The sequence below is a fragment of the Numida meleagris genome, chromosome 1 (genome assembly GCF_002078875.1).
Source record: "Numida meleagris isolate 19003 breed g44 Domestic line chromosome 1, NumMel1.0, whole genome shotgun sequence".
NCBI lineage: Eukaryota > Metazoa > Chordata > Aves > Galliformes > Numididae > Numida > Numida meleagris.
Genome location: NC_034409.1, coordinates 53,698,414 through 53,714,927, shown reverse-complemented (window position 1 = coordinate 53,714,927; position 16,514 = coordinate 53,698,414).

Sequence of the window (16,514 nt, the reverse complement as noted above, 5' to 3'; positions counted from 1 at the left end):
GCATCTTTTCTTATTGGGGGGAGCTCAAGTAACAGAGGTTAATGCTTGAAAGCATTAGAGAGAAACATACCAGCTTTCATTTGAAGAATTGGTGGTGTTGCAGAGGCTTTCTGGCAAGGATTTTGGAGGGACAGTTCTGACTGCCATGGACACTATTGCATTACATATCCACATTTTCCTCAAGTGGATTACTGAGCCTTTCCATTCCTACCACCATCTCCCCTTGCCTTTCCAGCCAGTTGTTTTCCCGGTGAGCTGTTATTTCCCTCATCAACAGTGATCAGGAGGCACCATCTAGTGGCGCCTAGCAAATCCATTCAGTTAGCTGCTGTTTCAGAGATTTACAGAAGCAGCTCGTGCTATATATACAAATAATTCTATATATTATTAGTCACTAGCATCTTGGACAAGCTCTGCATTAAATTCATCTGCACAGAAGCTGCACTGGGTATTAGGCACAATACCTAACAGGGAAGCACAGCACTTGGGTGCTACCCTTGGAGATGGCCAGAGCCAAGAGTAGTGCTCCCACACCTGAGCTCTCCTGGTCAAAACAGGGGCTTCCAAAACAAGGAGTTCTTATACCAAAACCTAAACCTGAAAACCAAGTAGCTTTGTCAGAAGGTGAAACTCCATTTTGACCATGTTGCTTTCTAATGCAAAATTCAGTAATACTCCAGGAAATTTCTAAGGCACATGCTTCCCCACATTTTCTCCTTTCATGGATGTTTGATTTCTGCTTCCCATCCTTATTCAGAAAAGCCAAGAAAGCAGACACTGATGCAAATTAAGAAGCAGACCTGGGTTAGAGCTTAAACATTAGCAATTTGTCTTTGGTTGTGTGCACTCAGACAAGTTATTGGGAGATAAGCATGCTGTGAACTTAATGAATTTACATTATTCTGCAATCATACAAACAGATCCCCATCCCATAGTGAATATAAGGATTATTTTGATGCTCAGGAGAAGAGTAACAAGCTACCTTCAGAAGCTTTTGGCTAACAGCCCACATATAGCTTTTGCTATAGTTATGTGGTATAGTATTTTTCAGTCTTCCTTGCCTCTCAGAAGCATATCAGCATATCCGTCCATTACACTTGCTTCATCTCTCCCAGAGAACTCTCATTAAGGCAGTTTCCCTGGCAACATTCTTTAGATCAAAACCCCTCAGTAGCTACACACTTATCTCTCCAAATACCAAACAAGTTCTTGCCCAGAGTCCCATAACATCTCACAACACTAGGGGCTCCTTCAACTCTTCTGCTAAAGCAAGATCACCTCCACCCAAATAGGGTTAATAGGTCCCTCCTGGACATCTAGAGGCATCAGCTCCACCTCATCCCAACAGTGTGAGTCAGCTGGTTGATTGCCCAGGCAACATGGCACAGACAAGTCTGAGCCCCATGTCCATCAGGGATGCTAGGCAGCAATTGGTTTTTAAGTGAGAAAGACATAAGCTTGTTCCCATTATGGAAACAACTTTAAGGGCTCATTCTCTTGAGGCACATTTCAAAAGCAAAGAAACGCGTATCCCAGAATTTGGACAGGTATAATCCTAACTCCTCACTCACAGACTGGTAATCACTTATCCCATGGCCTTAAAACACTACAGGTCCCAAACAGTTTTACAACCTTCAAGCACTTTGCAGTCAAAATTACTTCTCACAGCCTAAACAAGATAATTAATCAAATGAAAATTTGTGACAGGGGTGATAGCTCTTGCCCAAGGACTTGGTAGTTTGTTTTAAAGGAATAGAAAACCCCCAACTTTTAGAAATAAAGCATTTCATGGTGTATTACCAAACCCTAAGTGTTTGGCTGCAGCTGTCAACACATTATCCAAGGGAAGCATGAAGGTGGGGGTAGTATCTGAAAACGGAACGGCTCTTTTTACCTTTGCTTCTCTCTCGTGTATTGCACTGACTCCTTATCCAAGCATGATAAGAGCTATAAATGAAAATAATCTATGAAAGACCTACAAGACTAGTACAAGTAGCATTATTAACTGACATTTTACCTGTTTATGACAGAGATGGAGTATCTCTTGGAATTAATAACGGACAAAAACCCCAAAGGACCTCAGTGAAAAGTGATGGAACGAGGTTTCATCAAGGAACAAAGCTAGCAGGTTGCTCTGGATATACATTGAAGTAAAACCTTTAGAAGTACATAGGTCTTTGCATTCCCCAAAAATAACCTGTTCACCAGATGAATAAACTATTTCGTTATTTCCTGATACCCTTTTTTTCCCCACTTTCTATGCACTAAAGCTTATCATACAATGGCTGCTGGCAGAGTTATGAAGGAAATGTTACAAATGCAGTCTTAGCACACCCACTTTAATTTCAATAGAAGTTTGCCAGAGCTGCATTTGGCCTAGTACCCATACATAGCAATTACAGCAAGATTTTTGATGTAGTCACTATTAGATAAACAATGTTATTATCCCTAAAAGGCAGGGAAAAGAGTGGAGAGAAACAAAGATGTTTTAGGACAATCTGCTTGGCTGCAATGAGGCGAGAGGAAGTTGGCAAATAAGTTTATTGGCTAGGAAAGGTGGTGGGCCTTGGGAACGGCAGGATTGGAGCAGTCAGCTTGATAAGAAGCATTGATTAGAAAAAGCCGTTGAGACTGCTCTGTGACTGTAGGGTTTTTGTAAAGAACAGTGTGAAGGAACCATGGCAGCTGTAGAGAGGTTACTGGAGGGGCTTGCTCCTGCCTTCTTGGACAGCAGAAGAAAGAACTCCACCAAAAGACTGCCCTTGTGTCACATCACTGGCCAGTGGACTGGGGCTCTCAGAGCTGTGCAAGGTCAATACTCATATGGGCAATCTGGAGCAGAATCCCACTGCTGTGAAACCAGAAGGGGAGGGAGGATCATCTCTTCTACATATATATAACTACAGCAGATCTAACTGGGACACTCCAGGATGAACTGCTACCAGTGAAAGATTTACTCTGTACCCGGCACTGAGGGTTAGCTAGGCATGCCTCCAAGAAGATTTATGTCATGCCCACAACATTTTTGGCTCATCACCTATATAGCCACCAGTGCTTTGGGATCTGCTGCAGGCAGTCCCTTCTTCTCTCCACTTTATTTTCCATTTTGCTTTTTGCAGAGGCCTAATAACAGCCCTCTGTTTCTGTTTCATCCCTTCTCTTCTTCCTCAGCTGCTTGGATTTTCATAGAATTGTAATCACAGAATCACTAAGGTTGGAAAGGATACCTAAGATCATCCAGTCCAACCATCATCTCATGCCTGTGACCACTCTAGACCATGTCACTCAGTGTGACATCTACACTTTTCTTGAGCATCTCCACGGGTGGTTACTCCACTACCTCCCTGGGCAGCCTGTGCCAGTGCAGCACCACACTTTCTGAGAAGAAATTTTTCCTAATATCCAATCTGAGCTTTCCCAGGTACAAATTAAGGCCATTACCTCTCGTCCTACTGCTAGCCTTTTGCAGCAAAGGACAGTGAGAACTATCTCCCAAGATGTCCTGGGAGAGAGGCCAGTTAAGTTCTCAGCACTTCTAGACTAAACATTGATAGCCCAATGTCCAAATTATCTTGCTTTACTGAGAATTTAATAGCAGCACAAATACAAAAATGGCCAGAATAATCTTACATGTACACATAAAATCATGTAATCATGACTTTAGAACAGGAGAAATTATATTCATCCTGGATCAATTTGTATGCTACATTTTGCTATGCAGACTCCTCACCTGTAGTATCACTTGTCACCTAGAAAAGTAGTAACTGATTTCTGAATCCACCTGGATATTTAGAAGAAATCAAACAACTTGTGTAGAGGTTGCTACTTGCCTCAGGTGAGCCTCTGCTTTTGCAAAACTGAGGAGAGGAAAAGAGGCACAGATTTAGCAATAGAGTTGGTGGGATGCTTGATTTATACTGTGTTTTCTAGCAGGTTATTTCTTTTTATTTTTTATTTTACAGAATTCATAATCCAAAATTGCTTCAAATTACATATATTAAGGTAATTCAGCACTGGTCGGAAAAATTTGCCCCTCCAGCAATCAAAGGCATAGATGGATTACTAAATCCTCTTGGTCTAGAAAAGCCCAGGAGAAATTTTATCCTGTCACAAGTCTGCATTTGCAGTGGAACTGGACAAAAATGTCCTTCCTGTTTCCTCCATGTGCCAGACAATGATAGCTGTGCTTTGCAACACCACAATGCAGCTTTAAGCTTCATTGTTAAGAAAAAATTACCTAATCACCTTGAAAGCCAAAGACCACATAATAGAGATGAAAATGCAGTATCCAAACAAATCAATCTTTTTGAGAAGAAGTTGCCTGTGCCTCAGTTCCCCACAGATGAGCCCGGATGGTGCAACCCTTTCACTTCATGGGACATGGTAGGAACCAGGCAGCGCTGGCTGAGCTCTGAGGCGCTTTGGTCAGGAGCTGTCCATCATCATGCCCCCACAAACTGTTTAGAAGTAGAAGACTGGCCAGATGCTGGCCAGTCAGGACTGAATAGCTGCTCAGGAGTGATCCATTTGTACTCAGGGACAGATAAAATTCAGACTCAGGTATTTCTTGGCATGCCCTTAGGTTGCTTCCAGAGGGAAAAGTGATCTAAATCCTGGGCAGTACTGAAACATGTCTGATGATTTATTTTTCCCCCCAGTGTTACTTGAGAGTCCTGTAGAGGGGAGGAGGGCTGGTAATTGTCTGGAAGTAAGATGTGGCTGAGAAACATTTTGAGGGGCTCTAGTTACCACAAGCAAAAAAGGTGCCCCATCAGGCTGTTACCCATCCACAATGAAAATCCTATCTTAAATTATGCTGGAAAAAAAAAAAAAACAAACAAAACCATCACTACCACTAACAAAACACTTGAAAAATTGCTGTTATTTCCCCCTCTTTCTTCACTAACTTTTCTGCAGTCCCAGAGCATTCAACACAACAGTAGCATTTGTTCCCTTTGCACATGTTTCTGCAGCTATAGGTATTTTACATATAAGATCTCTTAAGCAGAAAAAAACATCTTCTTCCACAATATGTAACCTTGAAAAATACTGGATGACAATAAAGGTTTGTTTACTTTTACTATTTTCATATCATCCAAGGACAGTAACGGCTAACCTTCAGTAATGCTTGAGCCCAAAGAACCGTCAAGTGCTTTCTTCTAAGTGTTTGACTCTCAGCTCAGGGTTAAGCTGTTTTTCCTTGTCTCTGAGTGTCCTTGGTCACTCTTTCCTTGACAATGGTTTACCCTTTTGAGGCACTGATATTCTGTGTACTTTGCCACCACCAGAGTTACAAGCCGCTCCCCGAATGTTTATCCTCTTTCTAAAGGCTCTTCTCAATCTGTAGACATGTTTAAGGATTATAAAAATGTTTGAAATTCTTTCACCTGTAAATATGAATGCATCTCCTCCCCCCAGCAAATATTTCACCAGAAACACTTCCTTAGGTTGTTCGGATACAAAGAAATGCAACATCGAGAAACATTCCAAGATCAATGAATTGTTAGACTAACGAGACAAATACACTTTGGCATGCCTTGAGTGAGAGAGGCCCTCAAACCAGAGGCTGTAAGGAATCACAAAATGGCCTGGGTTGAAAAGGACCTCAAAGGTCATTTAGTTTCAACCCCCCTGCTGAGTGCAGGATCACCAACCACTAGACCAGGCTGCCCAGAGCCACATCCAGCCTGGCCTTGAACGCCTCCAGGGATGGGGCATCCACAACCTCCTTGGGCAACCTGTTCCAGCACGTCACCACCCTCCGAGTGAAAAACTTCCTCCTAAACACTGCAAAGAAAACCATTATAATCAGTGGGTGCAGGATTGGAGTCAGAGTAGAAGGCAAGTGGAGGTCCCAGGTGGTGCCAGTGTGAGATCTGAGCCCAGCAGCTGGGCCCAAACTCAAGACTGGACGAAGCCGGGCTATGGGATGGGAGCCTACAGCATGACCTATTGCTAACAGGCCCTATATGGGAGCTCTCTTGTAGTACTGAGCTAAGGTCAAAAGCATGACTGGTTCAGTAGCTGTGTTTGTGTCAGTAAGAACACACAGCTTTGCAGTAGGTGAACTTTAAATGTAAAGTTAAAAAAAAAGAAAAGAAAAAGAAAGCAGATGTTTATCTAGGAAGGCTGAAGTGAAGTTCTAGGACTGTATCCCCCTGCTTTTTTTCTTTCAAAACATTCAAAGGAGTTGGGCTAAGTCTGCCTGGAACACATTCAGCCAGGGGCTGATATCCACCATGGAAAACAGCAGCTTAAACAATGTGTCAGGGTTGAAAGCAATGGAGAACATTTAGAGAAGAATGTCAAGAAACCTTAACTACAGCTGCTGCTTCCTGCACAGACTATAATTAGATACCAGGCTCGTACCTTATACATACTTAAGATACAAGCCAGAATGCTTTTTGCTAATTTTTCCATCTCTGTGTTCCCACTTGTGCTCTTTGTTGTTGTTGCTTGCCAGCTTTCTGGTAAAGCAATATATCTGTGGCTGATATTTGCTAGGAATCATTGTGACAAACATTCTTAACAAAACAAAATGCTATTTTTTTTTTCTCTCTCCAAGTAGGCGCTGAGAACAGTAAGGTTTAATTTCCTGCCTCTCCACCTTCCTGATGTCTCTGGTTAACCTCAATTTATTTTTTCACCTCAGACTGTAAGAGAGCTTTTTAAACCAGTGTCATTTCAACACTTATTTTTCATGCTGAGGCCCTGTTTGTGAAAGCACCAGGTTAGATATTCTACTTTTTTTCTTTTTCTTTTTTCTTTTTTTTTTTTTTTAAATAGAGGAGACTTTTTTGATGCTCAAAAGCATTGCGAGAAGCTTGACTTCAGGCAGCCATTTTTGGATACCATGGTCTAGCAAAGCAGTCCTCAAACTCTTCCATCATAGTGATGACTGTGGCTTTCTTAACAAGTCGAGAAACCCTGTTAGTGGCAGCTTCTTGGTTTCACTGTTCAAGCACTCCAAAGGGAAGACCCAGAAGTTGCATGTTGGCATAGGTGGCTCCTGTGCCACACACAGCTTTGCTCTTAGTATTGCATTCACAAATGGGGACCAAGGGAAAGCCTGGCTGAAACATGCTTGTATCTGCCTATCCTCAGCTACGATGTTGGCCTGAAAGCATGTTGGGTAGTTGATACAAAAAGTGATGTATCCCCAGGTTAACGAGAGTTAACCTGGTATTCAAGGACATGTTGGAGGGACCTCTGGGCAGCCTGATCTAGTGGGTGGCAACCCTGCCCACAGCAGGGGGGTTGTAACTACATGATCTTCAAGGTCCCTTCCAACTTAAGCCATTTTATAATTCTGTGAAAATGGCATTGAGACCACAGAGCTGCATTGACCAGGTGTGCTTGGGCATGTATCAGTCCTTATTCTAAGTCCATGTCAGCTTTGTTAAGTTCAGTCCTGAAGTGATTTAATTCACTCTGAGGCACAGGGTCACATCTCCATTCCCAAATAAAAACATTTGACCATCTCAAGTGCTAGCATGGATTTTGTTACCACAACCGGGACATTTAAATTACAGTGCAAGCATGTGCCTATTGCTATGCCTAGCAATGGTGCACTGAACCACACTCCTTTGCTTTACTTGTGCGTGACAAAATACTGGGTCTACTCTATCAAACACAGCAGGAATTGATTTAGTCTGCCATTCAAGAGCCTGATAAAAGGTGAGTTCATTAGCTCAAGATACACTTAAAAGAAGACGAAAAAGAGGCAAAGTCTTGAGCTATCTTTTCATCTCACTGTTAGCCTCCCTAGAAAAATCTATATTTTTTTCTTTAGATGACTTAATTTTCAAGTGGTCCTAAAACAAAACTTTCTGTTAACTACTAGGAGTTTCTTACCAGCCATATACATCTAATGAATTACTGCATGTGACCAATTATATAACTGTAATTGCTCTAAGTATCAGCCAGAACCTAAAACTAGTGTGGAAATTTCATGCAGATATGCTCATGAAGTATAGGAACAACAACAACAACAAAAATTGGAGGGTACACTTTTTTTTTTTTAAACTGTAAAAGAAAAAAAGAACTTATTTTAGTGCCTACAACAATCTTTAACTGAGCAGGGAATAGCATAAAGGCCCAAAACATCAGCCTGTTATTTTCTGCTGTCTCATTCTGATGAACTTTTTGCAAGCGTTAATAAAATTTTCTTAATTCTACTCCCATAAAGCTCTTAATGTATTTGAAGTTCTGCTTTCTCCAATCATTTCTTTATTGTATCAGTTTCTCTTTGCCAGGATTAGGTCGGGTGAAGGATATGAAATACTGTTAATTATCAGCTTTTAGTGCCAAGGCAGTAGTCAGCTCCTTCTTGGGAACATTTCCAACTTAGCAACAACATCTGCGTGCATTAATGCTGAAGATAGGTTACAGGCACATAAGCATCTGCATTGTCCTCTTCAGTCATTAGTGACAGCTGTTCTTGTGCAATACCTACAGCAGGGATAACCTTGGCTCTCTACCCACTCCTGCAATGGATACTCAAGAGCTTGTTCTGTATCTCAACTGCTTTGCTGATTTCACAGCCTAGCTACTATCTTACCGTCTTGCTTTAGGAAACCTAGCTACATTTTCAGTACACACAGCTCTCACTGCTTTAGTATGCTGCCCCAGGGAAATCATCACTAGGCAGAAGGCAAGGCTCATAACTATGAAAAGAAACCACGACTAGCTGTAACGGTTCAGAATGTTACTTCACTGGATACCCTGGTGATGTGCAGAACTTTTACCTCCTTAAGAGCTGTACTGTAAACTCCGTGCAATTCAAGAGGGTTTTCTGTTCTTGCCGCATGACATTGACACCAAGGGTGCCTACCATCATTTCTGTGCTGCCTATCCTCCATTGCCAGTCACAAGATCTTCTCCAGGCAATTTTCCCTTCTTCTCTCCATTTCCTACCCTCTGCAGATAGTGAACTGCACCCCATATTGCCACAGCAACCAGCAGCAGCTTAGCTATGTTGAACAGCCCATACTAGAAGTCATGATCCTTCATTTGAAAGGGAAAAAAACAAAACTTTTTTTTTTATAGGTACTTCATCCCCTTCAACAGCAGGAGAGAAGATCTGTGCTGGCAACCTTCCTCTGCACTACCACTATCACTCAGATAACTCATTATCAAATACAGCTTCCAGGGGCCCATGCACATCCTTAGATGTATGTTGACAGGAAGATTTCAACATACAGATCTGTGCCAGAAGAAACAGTACCCCCTGCAAGTTCCCACCACAGCTGTTCATACGCATTGCCTGAATGTTCCTGCCTAGCTTCTAATCGTCATGCTGCAGTTTTTTGGGTTTTTTTTTCCCCCCAACCATAAGGAACAGACTAGGAAGCAGTAGGGGAACTGTGATTGTGTCTAATGCCCAGCAGATAGTAAAGCAGAGGATGGATAGGTACACATCTTAAACATGAAGTTTTGTCCAGAGAATGACTCCCCATCAGATCCCATAGTCTACGGCTACCCAGACCCAGTAACCTGGTCCCATTACCTTGCTTTGTGTACTGACTGCATCCCTGCCCTGAAAAGGTGACTTAATATTACCTAGATACTCTTACTCTCTCCTGTAAAAGATTGATCTAAACTGAATACAAGCACACCCACCCTAAGAAGGGGCATGGAGAGAGATTACTGTGTGTTCTGAGACATCTGTAAAACAATGCAGAGAGAACTCCTTATCTCATACCTGCCAAATCAGAAAAGGAAAAAATTAAAGATCCAAAAAGAGAACTCTGCAACGCCCTTCTGGCCTGAATGTATTCTACCTCTTCCCTCATTTAGCCCCACTTGGTAAGCCACTACCTCTACTGAGGGTGCATCACCTGGGCAAGCATTCCATCAGATGCAAGCTCCCCAGCATCCCCATACTCAGTGTGCAGAAGAAAACTGAGACAGCTGATATGCCTGCCCAGCCATCTGAAGATGTGTAGGTGCTGCATCAGCTGAGGTGGGACAGCCACGTGCAGTGGTGCCATGGACTCCCCTATGTAACTGACACTGGAAAGAAAAAAATCACTAAGGTCTTCTCAGTTGGAGCTGATATCCTTGTAGGCTCTGGAGATGATAGCATGCACCACCAAGCTGTCTTGCCCTCCTCTTCCTACTCCTTGATGATTCAGGAACCAGCAGAACTGATCCTGAGATAGGCTATGGGCAGTGACAAGACCAAGGGGAAGAGAACTCATTAACATCATAGAATCTTTAAGGTTAGAAAAGACCTCTAAGGTGGATGGTTGGACTAGATTATCTACTATTAATATTTTATTAATATTTCCCACAGAGCCATAACCCTCAGTGCCCCATCCGCACGGTTCTGGAACACCTCCAGGGACAGTGACTCCACCACCTCCCTGGGGAACCTGTGCCAGTGCAGCACCGCTCTTTCAGAGAAGAAATTGTTCCTAATATCCAACCTGAACCTCCCCTGAAGCAGACATTGAGAGGGAAGGAGTTCTCAATACAACAGACATGAATCCATTTCTTATAAAATGCTTTTGTTAATGTAACAACTAACTTTGGGTAGTGTCGGCTTGGTAAAGAACATTGAATTAACTGATCAAGTGGTATTACTGGTTTGCTGAAAGCTATCAGATGAGATAATACAGTCCTACAATAGTACAAACACTCCTTTTTCAGTGTCTGAGACATGGAGCCATTTTGCCTCTGTGTTAGGTCTCTTAGAGAGACAGTGCAGGGGAAAAAAAAATGCTAAAAGGCATCTGAAAAAGTCACTGCACCTAATAAAAACTGTAGTGCTGTTTCAGAGTAATAGCTCAGAGAACTGCGGCAACCAGCTTAACATTCAGTTCATGACCTGCTAAAAAGACAGTGAATGTGTAAAAGACCTGACTGAGCATTTTGCATCTTTATGTGAGATGGTGTCAGGTACAAAGCTCAGAGAAGCATGCAGTGCCACTGAAGGCAGGAATTTCCCCACGAGCCATAATGGTATAGAAAATAAATCATGAGCAACCTTACTGAGAGCATATGCACAGATAAGTTTTCAACTAAACCAAACCCTAAGACTTATCTAAAGCAAGCAAAGCCTGAAGGACAACATTGCTGCCTTAAGAAAATGAAAGCAGTTCTAATAGAAAGGTTACTCTACCACTAACATCCAATGGAAGAAATTATCAACCAAGCCCCAGCTCTGTAAGCTCCATAAGCTTTGGAGGGCCCATAGAGTCAGAGAGCAGCTGAGGTTAGAAGGCATCTCTGGAGATAGCCTTGTCCAGCTCTCCTGCTCAGAGTGGGTTTGCTTAGAGCATAAACATCGGTTAGGTTTCAAGCATCTTGAAGAGTGAAGAGTCTACATACTCTCCAGGCATCCTATTCCAGTGTTCAACCACTCTCACAATGAAAAAGTATTTTTTTCCCCGTGTTTAAATAGATTTTACTTTGTTTCAGTTTGTGAACATTTCTTCATGTCCTGCCCCTGGGCACCACTGAGAAGAGTCTGGCTCTGTAGCCTTTACATCTTCTTATCAAGCATTTTGTACATTGTTAATATCCCCCACATATTCTTCTCCAGGCTGAACAATTCCAGCTCTGTCAGCCTCTCACCATACATCAGGTGTTCCAAAGTTTGAATCATTTCCATAGAATCACAGAATATCCTGAGTTGGAAGAGACCTATAAGGACCACTGAGTCCAACTCCTGGACCTTACTACAGTATACACATGTCCTTCTACTGAGGAGGCAAGATCTGGACAAAACTCCCAAGAGCTCTCTCACTATTGCTGAGAAAGGATCACCATTTCTGTCAATGCTCTTTCTAATGCAGCCAAGGAATCTGTTGGCCTATTTAGCTGCAAGGGCACATTGCTGGTTCATGGTGAACTTGCTGTCCACCAAGTCCCACAGGTCCTTTTCTGTGGAGCTGCTTTCCAGCCTGTCAGCTCCCAGCATGAACTAGTACATGGTGTTATTCCTACCCAAGTTGAGGACTCTGTGTCTCCCTTTGCTGACCCACCATTAGGCTCATATAAGTCCATTTGTTCTCCTTGCCTAAATCCTTCCAAATGGCAACACAGTGATTGGTCTACCAGAGCTTGTATGTGTGCAGCTTGCTTAAGTGGTCTTTAACCTGATATGCTTCCACCTAGGGCAAGTTTTCCTTGCTCTAGACTTTCTCACAAGTCTCAAAGACCTGGGATTCCTGAAGACAAATATTACCAGTAAAAGACTGAAGTGAGCCTCTGGTCAAGCTCATCCTTTCTCTTTCTAGTCCTTAATCCTCAGAAAGCATTTCCTGTGTAAGTGTATTAGCCCAGCAGTATTTCTGTTTTCTCACCACAAAATAAAGGGTGAAAGTTTTTCTTCCCAGTGCACCTATAAGAGAAGGGGTGGGGTATGAAGCACTTGTACACAGGAGCAATGGCAGGGTATGGGCCACAGGTATAACACAATAAATGCTGCTGTATCTGCTGTGATGAAGCAGTTGTAGTGCTGTCCTGTTGGAGCCACTGGGTACATGCAGAAAAAGTTCTGATGCCACTTCCTGGCATGCTGTATCTGTGACACATCTTTTGTTGGAGCACCATCACCAGGCTCCAGGCATAATTATTTTGATGAAATACATTCATATATCACCTCCCCGCTGGAGTTTAATTGACATAAAGGAACAGAACAGAACATGGAAGAAATCTGTGCTGCAGTGAGTCAAAGATATATGTGGCCTACTTACAAGCTCAGGTGAAAAATGGGAGAATAATGACACCTATTTTGCAAGGTATTTGACTTATAGGTCTATAACTCTTAAACTCTTGGCAAACGTGCTCCAAAATGAGTTGGAAATATGAGAAATTTACTGCACACTAAGCATTCTCCCCCTGATGAAAGCAGGGGGGCTTCGTGCTTTCTTTTTCCCCCTCCTTCCATTCATCACCAACTGGAGAAAAGTCAGAAGCTTCAAAGCACACTGGTAGAAATATGATCCTGACACCAGATTTTACACCTTAATCTACCCCTTATTTCAGCAAGGGCTGCTTTCCATTATCAGCCTATCCATCAGTCCAATTCACATGATGGAGGAGGCAAAGAGTGAGGAAAAGACAGGACGTCAGGAAAAGTCTCTTTCAGGAGAGGTGTCAGGGAGGAGCATTTTTCATGAAGCTGTTTGTAACAGTGGAGCAGGGCCACTGCTGTTTGGGGGCTGAGGTGACACATACTCCTATAATTCATACTAGACCTGACCATAGGATGTGCAGCCCAGCAGCTTTTGCTGCTACCACCACTCCAAGTGGTTTCCAGTATTACTCAGGGTTCCAGGATTGGTACCCAACTAAGCTGCCTGGGTCTGCAGAAGAGAAAGATCACAGCAGAGACAAAAGGAAAAGTTTCTGTTCCTTGCGATAGCCAAGGAAGATGATCAGAGAGGAGTTCTGTGACGACATTTAGATGTGGAAGTACTATAGATACCTCTTAGGAGGCAGAAACCAATAAAATTAAGGTATGAGGCCACAGGTCAGAGTGAAAAGGCAGGGTACAGGCAGGGTGAAGACTTTGTTCTGAATTCATTACATATTTTGTCTGCACAGAGATGAAGGATTATACAGTTACAGTCTGGAGTAGTTTCTAATGCTTATTATTTCTTGTTTTAGAAGAAGAGGCCTTTGTAGCTTGGCAGAAGAAAAAGCCGTCTACTAGAAAACAAGTGAGGTGTGACCTGTGATAAGAACAAGGGGCGATCTGTTTACAAGGCAGGATGAAAACACAAGTAATTAGCTTACCAGCAGACAGGGATGACTCTATCAAAAGGGAACATGATGCACAGAAGGCCTTTATTGATGGTCACACTAGAAACTATATTAAGGAGATCAAATTTAAAGTCAGCTAACAGGAACTTAATGATGCTCTATTATTATTACTTCAAATAGCTCTAACAAGAGACCTCACCTGTATTATCCAGATTTTTCCAGTCCATATTATTATTCATCAAGTATTCATGTGGCCCTTTGCAGTGAACCCCAGGCTGACTGGAGGATGACTGGGTTAGTGAGCATTCTGTTCAGACTCACTGCAGATGAGATGTGGCCTTACATATACAAATGGCGAATACTGCTATTTCAAGTAGATTCTATAGGAAAGTCACAAACGCAGTTCTGTGATCTTAAAAGGAACTTTTATCTAAAAAAGAAGTGTGAATGAAGGTCAAATAATAGGTCAGGATGTAGAAGATAGGGACTGTCACTTCTAATTCACTGACATCCTGTGTGACTAAGTAAAGCATGATCTCTGCATGCGTTCATTTCAGAAGCTGAAATAATGGAATAGTTACTTACTTCAAAAGGCTGCTGTCATGCCTAATCAAAAAAATTGTTTATAGAAAAATATCAAGTTTTGGGGCAGAATGCATCAGAGAAATGCAAAGCGTTGTTTATAATTGCAGGGGAAAGGTAGAACATTAAGAATGCAAATTCAAGCATTTGAAAACTGGAAAATGTCAAAATTAAGGTCAACAGTGAAATCTTGGTTTGTCTTTCTACGTATGCATTACAAGGTACATTGTAATCATGACATGTCATTTCAGGAAAATATATGGCAGCTGCAGAGCAGAGCAGATGCTCTCCTTCCACCAGCTTATACCTGAAAGATTTACAGTGGAGGCAGACTCCCTTTGAGTTAAGCGAGGGGAGCTGGCCAAGCTTAGATAGCCTTGTACCCCAAAGTTTCCTGGTGACAAGAAGTTAAGTATTTAAAGGTGTGCAATAAAAACCACCAGAAGTATTTATGTATCCTGATGCATCTGTGACACAATGGAAAGCAACACAAACTATGTTAGTGTTACTGATGACGACTGGTAGCATTTTTGTTATTATTATTATTATTTTTTAGAATTTAACTAAACCATTCTGGTGTTTTTCTTTCTTCTTCTCTTTTTTCTTTTCCTCTCCCTCCCTTTCCTCACATCAGAAGTGTCTCAAATTGATGCTTCTCCATTTCTTTCTTCTTTTTTTTTCCTACCCTTCCATCCCTTCTGATTGTCCTTTCTCTGTTTCATACATCTCAGTTCTTCCTCAAAACCCTTTAATCTTACTATCATCTTACTGTCATCTTTGCTAGAGCACCAGTTATGCCCCTTGTCTTCCCCAGCTCTATACTTTTAAATAAATACATACAGTTTCCCTGGCAAGAATACTGGAAACACATGAGAATCAGGTTGACTACAAACTTGTTGGAATTTTTGTTGGAACTGAGAAGACATCCAGAACAAGAGAGAAAAAGCAACAGATATAGAGGGAGATTTTGCAGCCCGGATGGCAGGGCAGCAGCCTGTGCTAACCGGAAGGAGGCTGCTCCACAGCTCTCTCTCTTCCTCCTCTGTGGAATTTCCATATGGACTCAAGGAGAAAGTTGGGTTCTTAGAGAAGAAATACAATTCAAAGTTGAGTGTGTAGAGAGTCAAGTTGATAAGAAATATTGAAGGGAAACAAAATTTCAGGCAGAGATAAGAGTTAATGATAAGTTCTTCACACCAAGGCAAATTTTCTTCACGTCAGTTAAGCCTGGGATAGATACATCAGGTTTCACCAGAGTTACAACACCGTACAGAACACTAGAATTGTCCTATGGCGTTTTAAATATTATTTCCACCCACTCCCCACACAGCATAAAAGTATCTGTCTAAAGGACAGAAGTCACAATTGCACAACCCAAATAACAGAATTCAAAGTGTACTAATGATCCAAGCTGTCACATTTGGCATTTTGAAAGGGCAATGCTAGGATCTGAGATTATGGGTACAAAGACAGATTTAAACAAATCAAATTCTCAGAAATATTCCCATATAACTCACTAACTTGAATTACAATGTTTCTAGAAGTGACATTTAGCTAACTGTAGCATTTGGAGCAAAAGGAGGTGGCTTGCAAAGACAACTTTTTCTTTGGCTTCCTGAAATGATGTGCATTCCAAGAACTGAGAGACAGAGCCCAATATGACAAATGAAGGGTAAATCTCAATTAAAAACACCAGGTTTCCTCATACAGAATTAGACATTTCTTTTTTGTGCATTGAAGAGTATTGACAATTTGCAGGCTGAGAAATCAGACTGTGCCTCAGACAAAACATTAATTACCTTGGGCCACCCACAGAATTATCCAGAATACTAACTGTAGTTTAGATTCATAGCCTGCCTTGCCTGAACTTACTCAAGGCATAAAAGTCACTAGAGAGCACTACAAAGCATATTTATACTTGCAGACTCATATGCCCTTCAGCCTCACCCACTGCAAAACTCTTCTCTTTTAATCAAAGCATTAGTAAAACTTCTGTCAATTGTACCATATTACCTGGCTGTTCTATAATAGAATTATCTTTGAGATGCCTGCAGAAAGAGGAATTAGTTTATTTAACTCATTCAGAATCTCGACTGACTCAGATTCCCGTGAAGCATTACCGCAATAACCTGCATAGGACACGCTTCAATCATTGCTTTAAGTAGCTGCACTTTTATGATGTCTATAGACAATCCAATCACCCCACATGTAAATGA